This window comes from Electrophorus electricus, chromosome 21, assembly GCF_013358815.1.
Source record: "Electrophorus electricus isolate fEleEle1 chromosome 21, fEleEle1.pri, whole genome shotgun sequence".
NCBI classification, from domain to species: domain Eukaryota; kingdom Metazoa; phylum Chordata; class Actinopteri; order Gymnotiformes; family Gymnotidae; genus Electrophorus; species Electrophorus electricus.
In genome coordinates, this window is record NC_049555.1 from 11,086,706 (window position 1) to 11,106,136 (window position 19,431).

Below are 19,431 nucleotides of genomic sequence, written 5' to 3' on the forward strand. Positions count from 1 at the left end.
AAGTCATGTGTTCTTCCCCATCAACTTGACTAATTTTTAATATTTAATTTTTAAATATTAAATTGAATATTTTAAATTAGTCATTGTACACCGACTGCTTAATTGAAGTGCTTGGTCTAAGATACTTCATCAAAGCATTCTTTTTTTTTGTCATTTTACTATTAAAATAACAGTTAAAATAATTCCCCACTGAAATCGAAGGTCTGCTTCACACAGCCCCAGCATCCATTACGGCTGATCCACAATGGGACAGGAACTGGCTGAGCATCATGGGCTGGCGTGAAAAGCTCACCAAGAGCTTACAAAACGCATTTGTGCATTTCACCCACTTTCTCACTTTCTTACTCTGTCTCCCTCACGCTCTCCCTCTACCCCTACCCTGTGTGTGTGTCTCACACACACACACACTCCCAAGACAAGGCCCTTTGTTCTCATCCAAAAGTCAATGCATGAGTCATGGTCTCTCCTGGTGGGAATAAAAGCCCTGGGTTTTGAGAGCTGCACCTGTGCATGTTCCCAGGACCTGAAGCCCATCACCTCTAACAGCCATGATATAATGATATAGTGTGCCCCCCACAAGAAAAAAAAGAAAAACCTTCTTTGGGACAAATATTTACAATTAGCATCTGAGGCTCCAGGTCCATCTGAGGCTCCTGGTCCATCTGAGGCTCCTGGTCCATCTGAGGCTCCTGGTCCTGGTCCACCTCTTCCCTCAACTATGCAGGGAACACTGTACACTGCCTGCTGATATACTAACCTTTCAAAACTGGTGACTGAGCTTTGTGTGTATTTGTGTGTGTGTGTCTGTATGTGTATATAAAACAAGGGCCCTTAACCAGCTGTACAAGTGAAGCATTTCTGCATCATAGACGTTTTCCTGTGAAAAGTACTGTTGACAGTTTTTTTGTTCAGAATATTTTGTCAAAGTATGTTCTCTGACAGTACAGGAAAAAGTGAGCCAATGAAAGACTCAGATCAGAGCGGGTGGGGTGGGGGGGGAACCCTTCCCCCTACCAAGCTGGGGAATCTCGTTACCAAGGCCTTAACTACATTTTGCCCCAAAGCTTCGTTTCTTCTCCTCTAGTATCGAACACCTGAACCTCCGATGCTTGCAGGCCGCCAGCAGATGCCAGCCCTCCACCTTCACCATAGGCCATACCCCACTGGACACTACTGTTTCTCTCCACAAATTACCAAATGATTTTGTGCGTTGTCATTGAACACAAGGTTTTATTCCTGCACCTCGATCTCTCACTCAGAGGAGCTGATCTCCAGGCGAGAGTGGCCACTTGTGTAAGAGCGCACACATGCGCATTTAACTCCCCTTTATTGATCTGTGGCAGGCGGGCTGGCGGGCGTTCGAGGGCCTCGGCGGCGTCTTCACGCTGACGTCTCTCCGGGCTGGGAGAGCCCGACAGCCGCTCCTCTTGTTCCGTTTCATTCTGCACGTAGTTCCTCTCTGCAGTCTTCCCACCCCCTCTCTCCTGCTCTCCCAGCAAACGGTCGGAGCACTCCCTGAGCTGATTGGCACGCCAGCGGATGGTGGATGTATGTGTTGTTCATTACACTCCCCTGCGTGAGGTCAGACTCGCAATCGTGACGCACCGCCCTGCCCTTATTGCTCTGTGTCCATAGCAACCGTGAAATTGTCATGTCCCTTTGCTTCTTTTTGCCACGAAGGCGCCTCTCCTTTCAGACGAACAAATTTAGAAATTAAAATGAATTTCACATGCAGGGAAGTACACTCCAGCTCACGCTTCTAGACGCTAAAGTGGAGATTCAACACCAAGAGAACAATAGGCAACTAAATACCTCCTACTTTAATCAATGGCGGTAGCAAACGCAAGTGGAATATTGGGCTAAATGTGGTTCCCACTGAACAGTTTCTACCTCCTACAACTTTGATATCAGCCCTTCCGCTGGTTCCACGTGCAGTGTTCCAAAAGCGAATGGTGCTTTGATCTCCTGTTAATTCCCAAGATCCAGAAAATCAACCAATCAGGCAGCATCTATAAACCATTGAATGGAAGGTAGTAGAATGGCCAGCCTTGGAGAAGCGCAGCCTTGGTTTTCAGTCGTGCTTTACAACTTTATCTCTTAGGCTGCTCCTGGTCTGTCTGGTGCTTCCAACATTATTCCCCAAGCACTGACTCATGTAAGGGCTCCTAATTCAAATGTTATTATAAACAAAAACTGACAGGAAAACAAACCCATTTGGTCCATGGAAGGCGGAAGGGACATTTCAGGGTCATACAACCTCTGCTCTAGAGTCCTGTGTTAATAAAGCACAATTACAAATTTCTTATTAGAAAAATTTCTAAGGTTTGACCTCTTGTGCCCTGGAACACACCACTAATGTTTGTCAGTTGGGGTGGGGGCAGGGAGAGCCAGAGAAGAAAACAAGAGGAAAAATGTTAAGCACAGGGATCGATAGTGAAGGCAGTGGAGATGTGTGTGCATGTGCATGTGTGCGTATGTGTGCACACATGTGCAAGCGGTCGAGGAGGTGATCGATGCTGGAGAGGCTGAGTCTCCCGCTCGTGTCTGGGACTCGGGCAGCAGATGGGGAGGGAGAATGGGCCAGTGTGATGACTCACACCTAGGAGCAGCAGCTCACCCGCCGCTCCATTCAATACGGGGAGGGAGGGAGGGAGAGAGAGAGAGAAAGAATATGAAAATAAGAGTAGGGAAGATATATGAGAAAAAAAACACTGCAAACAAACTGCAAACCTGGTTGGAATTGTCAGTTGCTGAAAAGGCCTGGTTCCTGATTGAGAGAAGAAGAGGATTATAAGGCAAGAATAGCAGAAACAGAGTTGGTGTAATGGGTAACAGTCCTCTCCTGTGGGTGAGCGGGGTTCAAACCCCATCCAGGCAAGTGCTCCATGCTATACCAATAAGAGTCCTTAGGCAAGACTCCTGATACTACATTCACCTACCTCTGTATCACGCTTGAAACTGTAAGTTGCTCTGGACAAGAGTGTCTGCCAAATGCCCAAAATGTAAATGCAAATGGGCCCAAGAGCTGGAAAAGGGACCGGTAGGGGCAGCTGGGCTCGTTAGGGAAGACACACAATCCAGCCACTGCACAGTACAACTTAACTACATGTCCTCACAAAGCAGAGCTGTAAATGACTTATTGGAGAGGAATGACTAGCAGGGAACCTCCTTTGACTGTACCATGTTCCTGTAGATTCTTCCCTTACGGCTGCTTAAGAAATGGAGACAGTTTCATTACTCTTCTTCCTGTCGTCTCTCCCTTTTTTTTTTTCTTTAAATTTGTGCTTTGACAGAGCGGAAAAAAAAGAATCCAAGCTTTTTCCTTTACTTTCCAAGATGGCCCTCTGGTAGCAATCAAAATGTGCGAAATGACACACACTGGCGGCCGACTCTTTTCATGTCAGCCTGAGCGAGACGGCGATGGCCAGCAGTGGGGGTGCTCCAGGGTCAGGCTGCTATGTCTGGATCTCGCGGCAGGAAGGAACAGGCCTCTGATTACTCCAGACGCGGCTATAACCCCTTCATATGGCTCAGCCCGGAACTGCGTGCTGCAGGACTGGGCAACAGCTCTTTGCTCAGTCGCTGTTCTCTAGAGCTGGCGAGCAGCTGTTTTCCTTCAGAAACTTTAAACTGTGTCTAGGCGTCCGTAAAAAAATTTGCCAAAGTAGATGCAAACATCAAATTGCGCATCAAAACGGCCTTGGACGGCAAGGAAAGCGAAATGGTTTAAACAGAAGCATCATCCAGCCAAAGCACCACAGTACCTCGTGAAAAATCTAAAGTCAGATTTGAAAATGTTCCTGTGAATGTGCAGCAAAATTTAAACAAGCACTCTTGCTGGTCCTTACAAGTCTCCTGAACCAGTCACCACTATCAGTGTCATCATGGGCCTTGGATTTTCCATGATGATCTGGAGGGCTGTCTAAGTTGCTTAGTGGGTGCCTGACCCAGCTCACACTAAATGTTTTGGGTCAGGGGGTAAGGAAGGCTTTGGAGACTGCTGATGTTGTGGTGTTATTTCCCTACAGCATCTCTGCGCCCAGTTAATTACCCACTAGCGTCACCCTGTCATCGCACCTGCGCATAGGTGCGAAGCGGAGCAGAGGAGTCCTGGGAACCTGAGAGACACTGCAAAATCGGCCCCGCCACCCAGTGGGTGTCTAAAGTGTCATTGGGGGACTTTTGGAAATATCGCCTTACGCTGAAGTGACATAGACAGGCTGGGCTTCGTCGAGTCAGCATGACTCGGTGCTCTTCTGTGCACCATCACTGCGCTGAGTATCCCCAGGGCCGTGCCGATTCCTCTCTCTCTCTCTCTCACCGCGGCTGCAAAATGAAACATGAAATGCGCATGCACGTCTGCTGCTGACTGCTGTTTAGTTACCCAAAGTGCACACTTGACTGAACCCTTTTTAAAATGGCAAGAGCATGTGGGCTTTTGGCATTCATCTTTGCAATCCACAAAATAGAGAATTTGCATGTTGCTTTAAAGAGGACAGTGAGCAGTGGTTTTGTTCACACCCTACTACCTATTATCATAAAAAATTATATTCTAAAGCGCAGTCTAGCCTTTTGCATCACGCCCGAGATTAGTACGTCTGCACATCAGCATGGAAAGACTCTCGATGAGATTCTGCAGTGCTGCCGTCAATCAAAAGCACCCTCCAACGTAACCTTGAGAGGTCTGAAGTGCTGCTTTTTTTTTTTTTTTTTTTTTAAAGCCAGGGTGACGCAAACGGCAACATCGCAGCATCAGACACAACAACCTGTGCCTACCTCTTACAATGACGAAAGTATCGAACAGACCCAAAATAGCAACCTGCTCTCATGGGAGTGCCACTGGATGTGGGGCTGGGGATCATCTTTCTTTTATGATCCCAGCTTTCCCGAAAGAATAATACTATCCCAGTTATCAGTTTTTGTTTACGTGGTGTGTCTGTTTTTAGAAAGATGAACTAAAACGTGCTAAAAAATTAATGCCTCCTGCAGCATTTAACGCCAGTGGTACTGGGGGGGGGGGGGGGCTACTCTGGCCCTTTAAGAGACCAGCCTTCTCTACCAGCGGAGAGGGACGTAACAACTCCCTGAAGGATTTGGCTATAATGGGCTTGGCATTTGCAATGGTGATTTACACTGAAGTCGAAGTGAGTCATCTGCACTGATATTTCATACAGAACGGTGTCGGAGGCCGTGCCACCCCAGGCCCTTCAGGGCCAACACAGCTCAGGGAGGGGAGGGAAAAGGTGCGAGCGAAGGGAAGAGAAACTACGCCCGACCTCCACCCTGGTGCTTCGTCGTGGGAAACAGCCCGATTATGCTCACTCACTGGTCATCAGTTTGGGCTATAGGTTTCTTTTTACATTGTTGTGTGATAGTGGTCCATTTGATGGGGAAGAGGAACACACTGTAATGTCAAGTGCCGCTGTTTGATCAAGAGGCACTATACAGGGTGTTGCCCTTCTAATTGTGTGTGTGTGTGTGTGTGTTTGTGTGTGTAGTGTCATGGTTCAGATGGCAAAGTGTGGATGCAGTTACTGCCTTTGCCAGCAGAGGGTACAGGAGAGTCAGAAGTAGCTCTGGATCACCACACATCAAGAACAGAGGACACTTAAAGACCCACCCCCTGCAGCCTCACTGTACCAGTTTAGTCTCTTGGTCAACTGCAATATATAAGAAAAACAGCAAATCTTTGGTTACATAAAAACAAAACCTATCCCAGAGAAACGGTCTATGGTCTCGTCATTAAAGGTAGGCATTGTTACTGAGTTTTGGCCACTGATGACACTGTTTGGAGTATAGTAATAGCAAAAGAGAGCAAAAGAGAAAGCGCAAGAGAAAAAGAAAAAGAGACAGAGAATGTGTCAACGCTTCCATCTCTCATTCATGCACTGCGATAAGCAAAGGAGGGCCGGGAACCTGAGAGACGCCTCAAATTCTACCTGTGGCTCTCCTGCCCAGTTCAGTTACAGCTGGGGGTCTAAAGTGTCACCAGGGGACTTTTAGAAATATCTCCTTACACCAAGAGGTGCACCATTAAGGAGAGAGATTGCCTGGAACAGGATCGCGTTTCCCCGTCATTCGGTTGCCATGGCACGACACGGATGGGGCGGAAAGGTTTCTTCGTCCGTCCCCCCCCATCCTTATTTGGTGTTCAGCAGAACATTCCCTTCTCACATAATTGCGTAGCCACACTAATGAAGAACACTGCTCGTTAGGATCCACGTTTCACAAACCTCCGGTAAAGGAGATTCTACGGTCGTGGTGGAAACAGGTGGGCAACAGTCGCAAACTTCGCGGGTGTGAAGTGGCCCACGCTCTGCTCTGGATTCTCATACAAGGCCGCTTCACAGGACAGCCTGAGAAGGGCTGTCCCGGGAACAACGCTCCCTGGTTGCACTCTCAGAGCAGACCTGTGGGAAGACCTGCAGCTCAACCAATGGGGTGACCCAAGCTTGGGGTACAACATTATAAAAATACATTTGAGGTCATTATTTTGACACAGTATTCCAAAGTTTTGCTGGGGAAAGCATGTTTCTCTGTTCAAAAATACCCTTCTGAAGAGATTTATATTCCATTTACAGCTTTTAGCTGACACTTTTATCCAACACGACTTACAATTATGACTGAATACAACTTGACCAATTGAGGGTTAGGGGTCTTACTCAGGGTCCCAACAGTGGCAACTTGGAGGTGGTGGGGCTTGAACTAGCAACCTTCTGATTACAAGTCGAGTACATGACAGGTTGACCATACACATGTTGTATATTTAATCATTGAATCCTTGCTCCTCCCATTCTAGCTGTGGCTCCTTCCCAGGAAAAAATGGGATTGATCTCATCAGTTGGGTTTGGGTTGCTAGAATGACAATAAATCTTAACGTTTAATGCTTAGATGCACTAAATACAGCACTCTGCTTCTTTACTTATTAACCCGACTACTGAAGCTAGCAGGATTATTTCTAATCAAATGTCCCAAACCAAATGTAATGAAATTGAACAATTACAGAAAACTGGATATCACCAAATGGACCAAAGTTTCTTCAGTAGTCAAAGGAACAGTGAATGCTTTTATTTAATCCTTCCACACACTTAATAAGTAGTTTCTTGTCACCGCTGGTAATGTGTAAGTCACAGCGAAATCCAAGATGGCTTCCAGGAGCAGATCTGGCACATGAAGTGGAATCGACGTGAAGCAGGTGGGCATGCAGAACTTTCGGCAATGCTCAACGAGACAAAAACTTGACCCAGAAACCCCTTAATTCTGGCAACTGGGTCACTGCCAGATTTTACAGTCTGCAAACATGAAGCAAGTGAGAGAGATTGAGAGAGAGAGAGAAAGAGGGGAGGCTAGCCAGCCAATGAGGTAAAAGTTCCTTGCAATTACTCTGTCAAGGGGTAATTGTGTCGTTGATTGTACACATTGATGGATGCGGCCAAAACGCATGTCCTCTCTTGCCTCTTGCTGTTTGTTTAATGGGATTTGAGGGGACCTACCTGACAAGCTTCCACGAGTTGTTGGAAGGCGAGGCAAAGAGGAGCCACAGAGTCAAAACTCTGAAAGAATGAACAGTGGCATCATTACCGTACGTTGTGTAATCGATTAGTCAAAACTCACAAAGGAAAGAAGAGAGACTTGCATAAGGCTCTTTCTTCCTGTAAGGCTTATTTTTCGTGCAAATCGGCCGTTTGTTTGATGGTGGGGGGGGGGGGGGGGTTGATGAAGCATGGCGCATTCCTGGTCTGTTTATGTGTGCAGAGCGGCTGCGTGGAGGGCTAAAGCCCACATACAGAAGCCTCCTAAGCTCGAGAAGAGCATGGCGCGACTCGTCGAGTGAAAACAGCACTTGCTTTTGCACGCAAAAACCTGGCAGCCACGACAACCATGTTTAGAGAGCACCCTGCTGCCTGTGGAAGCGGTGGAGGAGAAAAAAAAATAAAAATTCCTCATGCCTATGCCAGTGTGTCTGTGTGAAGAGCGAACGTATCCGAATGTCTGCGCGAGTGTGTGTGCTCATGTTTGTCTGCTTCAGGTTAGGGAGAGACAAAGGCCCCGGGCTAGTCTGGACACTGAAACTTAGCAATGCAGTAAAAAAAAAAAAAGAAAAAAAAAAAGAGAAGAATCCAGTTGTAAGTTCCGTCAGTCCCTGAGACCACCTGGCTTTCTCTGAGCTGCGGTAATCCGTACCCTGTATGCTCGTCTCCGTCAGGCCTGCCTGCCAGGACCACCTCGGGCTCCACACCTTCACGTCACCAAGTCTGCCATCACCTCGCCATGCACTTTTTGTCATGCTGCCCGGTACCCAAGGCTGGAGGGTACACCGTGCGCAAGAGGGACCACTTTCTCCAACTTCACCTTTAACATGCAGTTGGTAGCTTTCAGAAACAATACTCCCTTCTCCCAGTGGCCTATACAGAAGCACTGTTGAGGGAGACATGCTAATCTGCTACAATAGAGGTGGAAACAGAAGCATTAGTTTTGTTTCTTCTGAACAGATTTCAGAATTATTCATCCAGAAAGGTATTTCAATCATTCATTTTAGTGAAAAAACACACTTTTTATATAAATATTGCATGAAAATAATTTAACTGGAGCTTTAATTACCTTTTGGTAAATAGCCAAGTTGAGCACACATTTTTCCACTGCTTTTAGCCTTTGAGTTAATTCATCTTTTGGCTGGCATCTTAAGACCATTAAATGAGGGATATGGCATACAGGAGCTAGGTGCATTCTGTCCAGAACAGATTCATTGAAAAACCAGTGTTGTACCCCTCAGGGGAATCGCTCAACACCTCTTCAGCCATGTTCTATTCAGGGGCTTTGCCCATGTTACAAGGACAGAAATATTCAAGTACCTCTTGGGACAAAAAAAGAAGAACACCATGAAGCTTAGGTTCCTCCTTGGTAATCACCATGTGAATTGAAAGACAGCCTCAATTCGCAAGGTTAGCCGCTTTTACCCAACATGGAGGAAAAACGCAGCAAAGAAGCTCAAGTGCATTTCAGCTAGTTCTCAGGACTGGTGGGAGCTGTGTTCGTCTTTGCTGCATCATGGACGCCCAGGTGAGCGTTACAGCCAGGATGTCTCCGTCTGACACGTCCAGAGCAATGAGCTCTGACAGGGACAGACAGGGAGCGAAGACATAGAGGAACTTTAACATAGAGGAAAATTAATAATAATCATAATGAAATAAATTGGCCCTATTGATTTCTACCATGGTTTCACTGCTGGTTAACTGCCTTATTGGGGTTATAAAGTCTTTAATGGGCCTGCGATCACTCTCGGGCCGACGGCCCGGGGGCTGCGGCCCAGTGTGTAGATGGGGGCATAAAGGCTGGTGGATCTGTTGAAGGATAACCTGTGGTTCTGGGTGGGGGGGGTTGAGAAGGAACCTGTATCGGGGGCACCCACGCTTGCTGTGCCTGCTGTTGGGGATGGCACCTCCACTGTCAGTCAGGGCCTGTTGGAGTGGGCCACTTCAACTGCTTCACCTACACCAGACACTCTACAGGAGAGAGAACACACTCAACCAAGTGTGTGCGCAGACACGTGTGTCTGAGCGTGCCTATGTGCAATGGGGAGAAAACTCATTTGTACTTCAAGTGTGAGTGCGTGTTTGAGGGAGAGAGGCCTCATTTGTGAAAGAGTAGGTGCGTGAGTGTGTGTGTGTGTGTGTGTGTGTGTATGTATATGTGTGTGTGTATGCATGTCCATGAGAGAAAAGCTTAGAGCTGGTCTGTGCATGTGAGTGTGTATTGGTCTACATTAATTAACATAATGCATTCTAGTAAATATTTCTTTAATAGGCCAAATTCTCCTTCGCTATAATAATAAGACTATGACACTTCTGCAAAACACTGATTCTGTAAGTCTGTAAGGCAGATGCGATATGTAGTACAATGCTTAGTGTAATTACTGGTACTCTGAAAAACAGTTCTAAGCATGGTCCTTGACACAAAATCAAGCAACTATTATGAGTCTGTTTGCTAAAGCACTGTTGTTCACGTCACCTTCCAGGCTGCACCTTAGCAATGAGTATTGGGAACATTTCATCAGGTCTTTAAAAAAAAAAAAAAAAAAAAAGAATCAAAATGATTGCTGCCCTTTGTTGGGCAGGTGGTGGAAATGGCGAAGCATGATGCAGTGCGCCATAGGCAGCCTGGACCTAAAGGGCTCATAGGTCGGTTTGTTCCTGGGAGAGGTGGAGGCGAACAGCCACGGGATGTTCCCATGGTCCTGTGATCTCAGGTCCCTATGATCCAAGGGTCCGAATATCCCAGGTCCCCATGATCCCCAAATTCAATATTCTGTTAATACATTAACTTTCCTAAGCCTAACTTTAACCCATTATATATAGAACCATACGACAGTTCTAAGGAACAGAAAACCCCTTTGATGATTCCCCACAATAGCACATGTCGTATTAAGTGAATAGAGAGCTGGGGAACACCTTTTCCAAGTTCCCATTATGTGCTACATAGAGCAGGGCAACATAGGAACCTGGGAGAGCACATGTAGAACTGAGGAACACAGGGCCCTTTGTCACGTTCCCATTATGTGCCATATGAATATGGGGAATATAGGACCCTGGGAACAGAGGGGCTTTGGCCCACAGTCCACTGGGAACATAGGAAGAAACTGTCCAATGCGTGGGCAGAGCAAACTGTCCTTTAACCAAAAGAACAATGACGACAGGTACCCAGACACATGACCATTTACACGTTTACGCACCCCATCCCACCCCACCCCCAATCCCCTGGGACACACGGGGTACTGAGAGACCCTGACAGTGACATGGGAAATAGCTAAATGTTTTAGAGCAGCTGTGTAGTTGTGCTGCTGTCTGGCAGTCATGAATGACAGCTGATAATGAGATGTTTTGTTATTGGAGGTGAAGGGAAAAGAGAGTCTGTATGACTCATATCCCCAACCCATGAATTATACTTCTGCCCCTCCCTCCCTCTCTCCCTCCCTCTCTCTCTCTCCCTCCCTCTCTCTCCCTCTCTCTCGGTAACTAGCGAATAACTTCCTGTAACCACCCATAATGAGCCCAGCATGCCAGCACGAGCCTGTGTCATCATCTTCATCAAAATTAAAAGGAAGAAGGAGGAGAACAGACCCCGTATTAAACACGCTGCCGTTCCCCAATGCCGCAAGTGTGCCCTTGTTGTGTTTAACCATGTACTTGTGATTTAGGAAGGGTGCGTATTTGTTCGCTCTGAATTTTAAAAAGGTAGAATACACTGGTAAGGAAGCTAAGAGCACGTTCCAAAACCTGCACATTAGTGAGGCCATGAAAAACAAGTGCGATGCCTCTTGTGGCTCCACCATAAACTGTCCGTGTACTGCGAGTCCCACATAATGTATGGTGCAGAAGCTACATTGTATAAGAGGCAGCAGTGTGTATTCTGAGTAGTACTGCAAATATAAATGGAACAATCTAAAAGTTCCTTTAATTTTCAAAAGTGCCCTCCAACAAACAAAATTAAATGCCCAGAAATAAAAGCTAACTGACTAAATTAATAAATAAAATGTTTCTTCTTAAATGTAGGGAAGGTAAAAGTGAAACACATGGTCGTTCTTCAATGCTTGGAGTAAAACCTCATGTCTCCAAATACACTTTGAGCATCTATGTCTGTTCAAGTCAAGATCTGAGTCTCAAGCTTTATGTTTGATGGTATTCCCTTTTCAAAGACTGTCACAGAGAACAGTAATCCATCCTGGGGTTTGATCATCCTGGACAGATTACAGCATTGTCACGATTAACCTGATCATAACCATGATTATGATCATCACATTTACAGCATTTATGTGACACTTTGGTCCAGAACATCTTACAGTAGTACCTTCTTCCCTCCATGGGTTTTCACTATAAGTGTATTTTAGATGACTCTGTTCTTTTGTGGAATTAGTCGATGCTTAAAAACTGAGCAACTCAACATTAACTGGTTTAAAATCTAATTACATTAAAAAACAAAACAACAAAAAAGACCCCGTAAGTGTCTTTACCAATTAGAGCGATTTGCTCAGAGGGTCCATGGCTCCGACTGCTGCTCTTATGGGGTAACTGCTGTGCGAAAGTGGGGTAGGACTCAAAAGACCTGCTGATGCCAAAAAGCCTCCTCTAATATGACTAAACGTGAACAAAACAAAGGGAACGGGGTCACATCCCATGCAGCACGAGCCATTCCCCAGCAGGCTACGGTCCACCGCTGCTCCCCTTTGAAGGGCCTGCTTGCTTGGCTAAAGCCAGGAGTGCCATGCTAGGAAGGAAACAATGCGTGCTATATTTAAACCACAACGCAATCAAAGTCAAGCGTGCAGGGCTGCGGTGGCCGAGAGGTTGTTTTAAGGCCTTGGACTATACACACGGAATATAAAAGACAGTGGCAAGGATCGTCGGGGAGGGAGGGAGGAGAAGAGAGAGAGAGAGAGAGAGAGCGAGAGAGAGAAAAATATGGACTCCCATCCTGAAGGTGAATTTCATGGCTGTAGATGTGGACAAAGGCGGCGCTGATCCAGGACCATTAGGATGTGATAAAAAGCCCAGCAAAACGAATACATGCCCATCTCAGAGTGATGATGGACAAAAGGAGGGAGGGGGAGAGAGATCCAACTTGAAGCCACCATGAGAAGTTGCTTCCGGTTGTTTAATAATAGTGCAAAAAGGAAAGAGGTGCAGATAAAAGGACAGGGAGAGAGAGAGGGAGGGAGGTTACGTGCCGAGGTGGTGCAGGAGAAGGAGTCTGACAGAAGCTGCCCCAGGGCGAACCGTTTTAAGACTGTGGAATTAGCAGTTCATGGAGGACTTCATACAGCTCAAGCTGCTGGATGAGGGAAGAGCACAGGAGTTGCAGCAAGGCAACCTACTTACAGAGAGCTGGCCAGAGGAGCGTGCACACACACACACACACACACACACACACACACACACACACACACACACACACACACACACACCTAACAGCTCCCTCAACTCTGTAGAAACAGTGCAAGGAAAGTCTCCAGACTGCCACAGAACTCCTTAAACAAACAAACAAAAAATCACACATCAACACATCATGCTCAAAGAAGTGTTGGAAATGCACATATACATAAACTGCACAACAGCAGCAACCATTTCTGTTCTACTGGTAACAGGACCCAGACCTGAAAATCTCACTCGCCATTTGACAACAACGGTGATGGTGGAGACTCGAAGCAGGCAATCCTGCCGATGGCAGGAGGAAGTCCTGTGGCATTAAGAAGCGCAGCCGGCGATGGAGTGGGTGGATGGGCAGCTGAGCCCGCGCACCATCCACGCGGCTCTCTGTCTGCGGGGGAAGCAGTCTACCCTGGTTATCACATCACTGCGCCGCGCAACACCCCCTCAGCCCAGGCCGAGGTGGGCCGAAGGACGAGGCGGCGGGGGACAGACGGGTCGGGCTGTCACACTGTCAACCTGTCATGCCCACCTTGAACCAGGCAATCCCAGTGGAAAAGATGGGAACTTTCACCCACACAGCTCGCGAGAACAAAACCTCCCCTCTGCTGCCTGAACAAAGATTGCAGCGCCACCTAAATCAATTAGAGGGAAGGTAGCTATTTCAGGTTTTGATGTTGCATAAGAAAATGTAAACGCGCACCCTGGTTTTACCGGCCGACAAGGTTCATGTTTAGTTCATTAATGCCTTGTTGGCTTGTAGGCAGTACCACTAGCATGGCAGGCTGGCATCCTTTAACGGCAGAAGCAAACGCGCAGCCATTTCCTTTAAGCAGTACAGAAGGCTGCATCCACTCTGTGCTCACGATAAAGGAGGAGGACATACAAGCAACAAGGAAGATCTACTGCCAGGTGAGGGAAAATTAGCCATAGAGATATAGCTGTCGTATTCGTTCTTCGCATCCTCCTAGTGAAAGCTTCAGAACCGTGGCTACAGCCAGTAATACCGCAACATGCCTTACAGTAAATTAAAAATGCATTTGATGGAAGTGACATTTAAGGAGTGGACCACATTATTTTTTGCTAAAATTATTTCCATTTGTTCGACGATGCAAATACCTCCGTTTAAATCATGTCCCCTCCCCCAGTAATAAGCAAACGCATATGCAATCTGGTCAGGAGGTTCACAGGACAAAAGAAGAAAATTTACATTTGGATATTGCAACCTTCTGCAATAGCAGTTTTGCAAAGGCCAACACTGCAGTGACAAACTATATATCATGCAGCCCTAGCAACAGAGGTTGGAATAGGATTCATCCATCTGAAGCACCACAGTCCTCTGCAGTTTAGTGTCTTACTAGAACACACTTGATTCAACTTATGAAGAACGTCTTAATGAGCCAGTAGCTTGACTCAGTCTTATGCAATATTATGGCCCATCATGGCATGGGTTAGTGATGTGATGTACAGAATTGGTATCACAATATATTAAGTAACCTACCACGTCACTGGCTCTTCTAACAACACTGACCAATGGTTTCATTAAAAAAGCAACAATTATAGATAGTCTGCAAACAACAGTGGTGCAACGCTAACACGCCGAAACGGCACTACTTGATTGTACATTAAGCTATTTTGCTAATATTACATTATATTATATATTCATTATTATATATAGTACTGTGTAAAAGTCTTAGGCCACCATTAGATTTGTTGTATTAACAATGGTGTAATGACCATATATAATTATTCCTCATTCTCTTTATTAAGATACAAACAGAATGTATAGGAAATATGTACATAATTTTTTAAAAAACAATTTTCAAAACAAAAAAGCTTCTACGGGCAAACCTCAGTATTTAGTGTGACCTCCCTTCGCACTAAGCACATGTTGATCTCTTCTGGTGTTTTCTGAAGTAATGTTCTGGTAACATTCCATTCAGGTTCATTCCATGCAGGTTTAAGAGAGCCAGGTTCCTGCTATTGCTGAATTAGAAGAGGCGGTCAAACTAAAGACTGGCCACTGTAGCTTATAGTCTCAGTCTGTAGCCTCAGTTTTTATTTAATACTACATCCATATTTCCTGCATTTTCTGGTTGTATTCTAATGAAGAGGCTGGGGAAAAATCATTTCATATGATCATTCATCATTGCTAAAACAACAAATCGAATGGTGTCCTAAGACTTTTGCACTGTACCATATCTCGCCAATCCAAACACTGCAAAGCACTTCTGCTGTTTTATTTTATTTGCTAAGAAATGTCAATCAAATTGTTACCTGTGTAAGTGCATGAGAGAAGAGCAATTTTATTGCAAACTGATTTCATGAAATGGGAAGATCATTCCAAAATGAGGGAATCCTACAACTAATTCGAAACTTCCAGTAGACTGAAGTAGACCGCAATAAAAGTCCACTTAGCTGCATGAAAGAACCAAAACGAATACCAATCGCAACCACCAAACCACCATGACACCAAACATGAACTTTCTGATTTCTAGCTGTTTTGCATAGGACTGCTTGAGTGTCACATGGTCTTGCTTATAAAGAACCAGCATAACCCTTTTAACTAATAGCTTGGAGCGTATTAGGCAATAGGCATTATTGTGTGTGTGCACGTGTGCGCCTGTCTCTGTCAGTGTATATAAGCCATCACACCTGTACGCCTCCTGTGTTCGCCCATTCAGAGCACAATAACAGAGTGTGTTAACCTGCAGATGACAGAGAAAAGCCTGCTGCTTGCTTGCACAAGCAAATACCTGCCATTCACCTGGAAGTGTTTGCACTGGAATCAATGGAGTTCAAGCGTACATGTAGTACCTTATGACACTAATACAATGTCAACAGATGACCCGCCTGCTGTACAATACCATGCTAGATTGCGCTGGCGAGAGCCGGCCTCAGCAAGACCTGTGCCTTAGACAACGGGGGGAGGTGGCTTATCCCGGGGGGTGGGGGGTTTGAGAGGGGATCCTTCCACCAGGTGGGCCGTGCAGTACCTCTGGCCCAAAACAGCACGGCCTCGCAGCCGTAATCCTCCTCTCGGGTTAATGCTGACTTCCTTACAAGCCAAATGATGAATCCATAAGTTCCAAACTTCACTTGCTGTCAATAATAAGCTGACATGTTTTGCCTACACTGATGAAACAAGTGCATTGGTTTTCCCACTGCTGACTCACGGTAGGCTGGGGGGTGACAATATCCAGGCTGCAGCAAGCTTCTTACCAGCTATATTTGAATTAAGGGAGAATTCTAGAAAACTGTACTCAGTCGAACAACGCATAGGCCTAGGCCATATCCACATTGCCCTGAGGCAGTAAAGTCTAGATTGTGGTTTTATGTTTAGCTATCTTAAGGGAAAATATTGCCAGGAAAGTCAGTTTAGCAGTTCCCAACACAAATCATGCAAATATTGTTTTGACGTTAACATTTACTGAGGGTAAAAACACTTTGCAAAAAGTTTGCATGCTGGGCAACTAATGTGTTTATCTACCTTACCCAAACTAACTAGCTGTTTTGGAACAAAAGTAATTCACAAAGTAACTAAAAAAGTTACACTTTATCAGTTTTGTATTTTGCATTTTTCAGTATGTTCATGTGGCATCTGGGGGGAACCTCTCCCTGAGCAACATGAGGAGAAGCAAATTAAGAATAAAATGGTGTAATGAAGGATGACCAACATTTAACATTAGATGTATCATGGCTAAAAGACTGAAGTCAGTGTGTTCAAACACGGCACTCATACCACGACAGAGGTCATCATCCCAACACTCTCAAGGCAAACTATTATATAAATTATATAATAAAAAAAAGCATAGAGACAAGTTTTATCCTTTAAATTACAGATCGGCATACTACCCAAATACAATTTTCTGAAAATATTACAGGATTATTCTAGGTTTCATTATTCACATTAATTCTCGTTAATAAGATACCAGTTACAGCAGAGTACACAACCATAGTACACAATGAAACACAAAACTCCTCTTCTGAATACTTTAACATGTCTGGTTAGAGGGTTTTAAATCACACACTGCTAAATCTCTGGTCCCTCAGACCCTGATGGCGTGCTGCTAGCCTGTCTCGGTCATACTGAGACTCCTCCCTCCCAAACCTACCACCTGTGCAGGTAACTCGGCAGGGGCGGGATTTCTGATGCCCCTGGTCTTAAAAGGCCATAATCAATGAATGGGATTTGAGGAGCCACTTTTTCATTGAGTGCGTCTTGACAATAGAATTGTACAGCACCTATAGAAATGAAACTGATCTGATATTTCACCTGCTCTACGGCCAGAGTCCTGACACCACTGCTGTGCCTCTGTAGCATCACCTAGCAAAGCTCTGTGACACCTAACACCAATATTACCTTAACAGGGTAACACAGTATGGTGCCCCAAAAACAGCTTTCTTATGAGATGATACTCCTAAAGTAGGCTGACCTTAAACTAAATTACACACTCAGTGCAGAACCTCCCATTGAAAGAAAGAGTAATACACAGAATGTCTGGGAAATTTCATAATAAAAAAAAAAAAAAACGCATTAATGGGGTAGAATTTAAAAGTCCTTTGCCGTGTGTGTGTGGATAGTCACAAGCTCTACTCTATTTTCTCTGTAGTTTGGGGGATGATATCACCTTTGACTCCACCCCTTGTTGGTTCCTTTTTATTCAGAGAGATTTACATATTTATTACTCTGTGTGCTCCCTTGGAATTGGTTTTGCTAGGACCTTGCTCTGTTTACACTACCAGGTAATCTACAAGAGCGCTTTTTTTTTTCTTCATCATTTAGCTTTGGAAATGCCCCTGCTGATGGGCAACACTGCCCACCTGAAGGACTGTAAATAATTACACAAATATGACTAACCCTGACCATGATCATATGCCATCACCCCAAGTCATTTTCAAGTAATGCGGGGCCTTTCACATCTTTGGCCCTTCTGTTTCTTCATGCAAGGTCCGGTGTAAACCCAGCACTGCTTGGGGTAATGCATCCAGTCCACCTCCCCTATTTGAGCTGGACCAGAAGGCAGATGTACCGTCACTCTACAATAGCTCACCTATTATAAATAACCGGCAGCCTCTGAGGGGTGGCTCCTACAGTGGTCTACCTGTAATAGATTCTGATCTACAAGGAAAGAGGAACCAAAACTGCAAGGGACACCACAGTTTTTGAGACAACGCTTGATTTATGGGGCAGTGGTAGCTCAGGGGTTAAGGTACTTGACTTGTAATCGGATGGTTGCCAGTTCGAGCCTCACCAATTCATGATGGTCTTGCATTGAATTGCAAAATGATTGAACAAAAGTATTGTTCATGCATGCCAGGCTTTAACGACAGGTGAGGGCACTGGACAGCATAATAAAACCAGCAAGTGACAAGCCCAAAATTGACAGGAAATGTTCATTATGATTTATTTGAACTGGCGCATCGTAAAAAGGCCTTTGCCCGAGGCTCTGACTCACTGGTCTGAACCCGAGTTATGATCCCCTCTCCCAGACACCCATAAGCACCCAAGACACCTGCTTCACCATGGCAAAATGAGCCCTCATACATTACAATTCCTGTCACGTAAAGCCACAACACCCCACCCCATCTTCCCAACTATCATGTCCATTCATAATGTAATAAGTAGGCCTCCGTCACCGAAAGCACACGAAACAACCAAGACTGAAACAAGACCCCCACCCTACCACCACCCAGAAGGCAGGTGACATCCACAGACTCTTAAATGTAAACCTTTTGTTATCACAACTGGCATCCACGTGGATGCCAGTTGTGATAACAAAAGGTTTACATTTAAGAGTTCTCAGTCCGGTGTTTCAGAGAAACAGTGGTGCTGTAATTAATCTGGAGTCTTATCCTAGTTAGTTAGTCCAGGCCACGTCCGGTCGAGAAAGCTCTGAGTCAGGGAGCTGAGTCATGTGGTGAGAAAACTTTCTGGTTTTTTTTTTTCCCCACTAAGGCTCGCGTTGACTTCTCTCCCTTTGTTGTCTGCAGAAGGAGAAATGCCCATAAAGAAAAAGAGAAATAACAGGGTAAAAGAGCTAGTCCAAACACCACCACCACCAAAAAAATAAATAAAAATACATAATGCATACAAGGTCCATCTGACCCGTTAAATACAGTGCCTCGTCTTCAGATGGCTTTTCCCATAATGCACCCACTGAGTCACATCCATGGTGGCTAAGACAGCCATGAGAATGCTCGCAACACATTCCCCTCTCATAATTTCTTACGCTGCTCCTTGTTTTGGGGAAGAAATGGTGACCTTTGGAAGTGTGCCAAGGTAACGTGTTTAGTGCATTCAACGTGGCTGACTGCGGCGATGGCCACTGGAAAGTTTCACCAGCCTAGACTCAGCGGCTGGGATTGGAAATGCATTTACTCAGCCTGCTTTCACTGGAGCAACATCCGACCACAGTGCAAAATCAGTGCGCGCTCAACATGCAGCCGCTGCATCACAAGTCGATATTCACCACAGCCTTTCAACATGTAGCCCGTCCCCAACAACACG

General features: G+C 45.5%; 1 protein-coding gene across 2 annotated transcripts in view; it reads right to left on the bottom strand.

Moving 5' to 3' along the window:
* The window catches only part of mettl15 (methyltransferase like 15), a 52,550-nt gene that overhangs the window by 23,828 nt on the left and 9,291 nt on the right, over positions 1-19,431 (bottom strand). The window lies entirely within an intron of this gene.